The following is a 4120-nucleotide window of genomic DNA, read 5'->3' on the forward strand; positions in this document are numbered from 1 at the left end:
ACAATTCTCAAAAGAATGACCTCCCCACAGTACACATAGGAAACTATTTCGAAAGGACTTGGTGGCAGAGCTGCAAAATTATTACTACTATTGGCAGTTAACTATTTTAACATAGGGGAAATAGACGATACCTGAGCTGATAACGAAGTGAGGGAGTCAACTTCATAAACTTCAGCTACAGGTCTTCCTGAAGCTGTTTGATTTTTTGGCCATTGATAGTTATTACATGCAATCCTCTCGATGATCTCATCAGCCTCATTATAAGACTTAGACAAAATTGCACCATTTGTAGAAGCATCTACCATCAATATTGCATGTGCATTGAGACCATTATAGAATGTCTCCAACTGGATACAATAAGAAATCCTATGATGAGGACACTTACGAAGTAACTCCTTGAATCGCTCCTAAGCCTCATACAAATACTCATCATCCAATTGTTGGAAAGTTGTGATCTCATTCCTCAACTTTGTGTTTTTGCTAGGTGGGAATACTTAACCAAAAATCTCTCTGCTAATTCTTACCATGTAAATTAGACTTAGTGCCAATGAATTGAGCCATGCTCGTGCTCAATCTCACAACGAGTATGGAAACAACTTCAACCTTAGTGCGTCTTCAATGACACCGGCTATCTTGAATGAATCACTCACCTCCATAAACAATCGAAGGTGGAGATGTGGATCTTCCGTGGGCATACCACTAAATTGGCCCATCGTTTGTAGCATTTGAAACATCACTGGTTTCAATTCAAACTGGGTTCCCTCAATATCTGGCCTTCTAATTCCTGGGTTTAACTCACTGAAAAGTGGCATAGCATGTTCTCTAATGCATCGATCCCTATCATCGGTAATGAGGATAGGGTTTCGTACATAATCGACTTCATTACCTTGGCCTTGATTCTGATTTCCAAGGTCCATCTCGACTTGTCTTTGAGCTGTTCGTTCACGTCTTCTTTGTCTGAAAGTTCGCTCAATTTCAAGGTCTATAGGGAGTAAATTGATAATTCGATCTAAGCTCACAAACACCTGAAAAGAAAATCACAAAAATTAAAAAGAATAAGTTAGTAATGTTCGAAATAAATCAAATTGAAAATAAATAATTTCACGAAAAAAAATGACTATGGCAACAGTTGACGATCCCCAGCAACGATGCTAAAAACTTGTAACGCGTAGGTTTGTGCAAGTTTACACAATCATTATCAAGTAATATGTAAGTATCGAGTTATCGTCTCCACAAGAATTGTATTTAAGCTAAGTCACTTAATTTGTAAAATTATATTAACAATTTGGTAAATAAAAACACAATATAGTTGAAAGTGGTGATTAAAATATATTAAACTAAATTCAATGATCCCTAATGCAATTTTTCGTAAGTATGCAAACTAAATGAAATAGATTTTAGTAAAATTAAACACAATTTTGCAATAATTATAACATAAATAACTAGGACAATTACTTTAATTAAACTCAATTTATTATCAACATTCTTAATAACATTCGGAAAAAAAATTTCATGGCAACTCAATTTTTCATGAGTTTCGGAACCAAATTAGTTCCTTTTGGAATCTTCTTAGTATTCGTGAGAAGTAACAGGGACGTGTCAGGTTTGAAACAATTTAATCACACAAATCTAAAAACTATGCAGATAATAGAGCTTGGTCAGAGTTTTTATGCAACCTACAATTTAATCAAGTTAGGATATAAATTGAGCATGCACATTTCAATTATGTGTCCATTAGCCGTCGTCTGGTCAGGATCGCTCAGCTAATTTAGGTGCATTCCAATCACGTATGAATGAAATACAGACTTGATTTTAATTAAAACATGATCGATTCAGGCACAAACATTATAAGCATGAATCAAATAAATATTATTTAGTCAAAACAATCATCCTAGCTTAAATAAAATTCAGCTAACATTGTTGTAAACAAGAAAAAATTACGCATAGAAAACATCTTTGGATTAAATTAAGAAAAGAAAGATTAAACTGAATTCAGAGTGGCTATCACTCAAGACTCTGATTGATGAGGCTCCTTCGCTTCTTTCCTTTGCTCCTTTGATGATGGTTCTCCAAGGTGGCCGACCAAGGTTCTTTAAGAGGCTAATTTTGCTAAAAATCCTTATGCAAGGATGATGATAGGCGTGAGGGGGAAAGATAGCTAAGAGAGTTGAGAGATGAGAGAATGATGAATGAGTGATGGATGATTCAAAACAAGAGAAATGAAATCTTATTTATAGGTGAGGCAAGGGAGCTAGTTTGGTGTCCATCTTTTGAACTTCTTCCAAGGATGGCCGGCCATGAGTTGAGGAAATGTGGCTGATTCTTCTTGATTTTTTGTCAATTTGAGTGCCACCACAACTCAAGACTAAGACTCGGTCAACAGCAAATCTTCAGGAAAATCTCTGATTTCTTCAACTCTTCAAGGACCTTGTGTAGTTAAACCAAAAATTGATTTATGATTAGCCATGTTCAGCCGAAAATTGGTTTGACTTGGTCCCCAATTTGGACGGTTTTGCAAGTAGAGAAAACTCTTAAACCTGTCCAAAAATAGTAGATAGTTTAGAGGACCAAATATTATAATTTTAACCACTTCAATTAATTAATTTACGTAATTAATTAAACCCAATTTATTAATGAAATATTTAAAATGAATTATTAATATAACTTTATATTTTATTATTTAATTTAATCATGCATGGCTCACTTTATAGCTTAAAAATATAATATGCTCAAACTAATATAAAATAAGTCATTTTATGCATGAAAACTATATAATAAAGCATAAAATCACATTTTAATAATTTCCATGTCCTAATTTCATATTTTTGCATATTTCATTAATTTATTAAATAATTACTTGGTTTTAACAATAAATTTAAGTAAAAAGGTGATGAATTATATAGGAAATCCTATATATTTTTCAGTTTTGTGACAGCCCTAATGTGACCCTAGTCGGAAAGTGGTTTCGGGACCACAAGACCGAGTCGTAAAATAATTAATTGCTATATTCTATGCTTATTATGTGTGAACATGAGTATGTGGAAGTTTCATTCCCTAATTTTATCAATTGCATGAGAAATTGTTAATAGGGATCGATTTGAGACATGGTGAAAATATGATAGTCCAATTTAAAATGGTCTATTAGTGCATGTACCAAAAAGAGTGGACTTGCATGTCAAATAGACCATTTTTGATTGTGAATGGCCAGCCAACATACGCATGCATTATGGTGTTCCCTTGTCTTCATTTTTTTATATTTGGTGGGAATTATGTATAATAAATTTATATTAGTAAGTGGTGATAAAAAAAAAGTTCCATCATCTTTTCTCTCATCTTGCCGAAACCATAAGGAAAAGAAAAGAAAAATGGAAGCTAGGACATTCGGCCAAGTGAGTTTATAGATTAAGGTATGATATCATGTGGTTCTTTTGGCATTTTTTTTGTGAAGTTGAGTTGTTTTGATGCTCATAACATGACCCATGCGTTGATTTTGAGTTGTGTTGCAAGAAACCTTTGGTTATGTTCTTATATGCCAAATTGATGATGTTTTGTAGTATGTGATTTGAAATGGTTATAGATGAATATGAACTAAGAAACATGTATTATTGAGTAAGTAGAAGATAGAATGGGGTTTAAATGGGAGGTTCATTTGATTTATTTTTGTCCTTGTATGAAAAGTGGTTCTTTGTTAAGGCCGAATGAGTCATGCTAGATTAGTTGAAAAGAATGTTCATGTTATGAGGTAATTTGAATAATTGACCGAAACATGGAAGGAAGGGCAAGATTTATAAATTATGTTTGAGGGTGAAAGGAATAATGAAAGTTGTATTAAGTTTAATGTGCATACTTTAGTCTAAGTGTTGAGGAGTATTCGGCTAAGATAGTTGAAATGTGGGTGTTGCCGATTTTTAAATTTAGATTATGGGAGTGGCTATAACGGGCATTAAGATGTTGAACTTAAGAAATTAGAAGTAAATGAACTTGATAGTATTTAAGAGATAGAGGTGATAGATTAATGTTGCACATTCGGCTATGGTTAGGCATGTTGATGATCTTATCTTGATTTAGATAATTAGGCATAAAAGGGTGGTAAAGGGGATGAAATTGTCGAATGATTAGT

General features: G+C 33.3%; 1 non-coding gene across 1 annotated transcript; it reads left to right on the forward strand.

Annotated features, from left to right (window-relative positions):
- The first annotated feature begins 363 nt into the window (after positions 1-363).
- LOC121226890 (small nucleolar RNA R71) lies at positions 364-470 on the forward strand. Its single transcript, XR_005924563.1, has one exon. It is a non-coding gene; the product is annotated as a small nucleolar RNA R71 (small nucleolar RNA).
- The last annotated feature ends 3650 nt before the right edge of the window (positions 471-4120 follow it).

This window comes from Gossypium hirsutum, unplaced genomic scaffold (genome assembly GCF_007990345.1).
Source record: "Gossypium hirsutum isolate 1008001.06 unplaced genomic scaffold, Gossypium_hirsutum_v2.1 scaffold_585, whole genome shotgun sequence".
In the NCBI taxonomy this organism is placed as follows: Eukaryota; Viridiplantae; Streptophyta; class Magnoliopsida; order Malvales; family Malvaceae; genus Gossypium; species Gossypium hirsutum.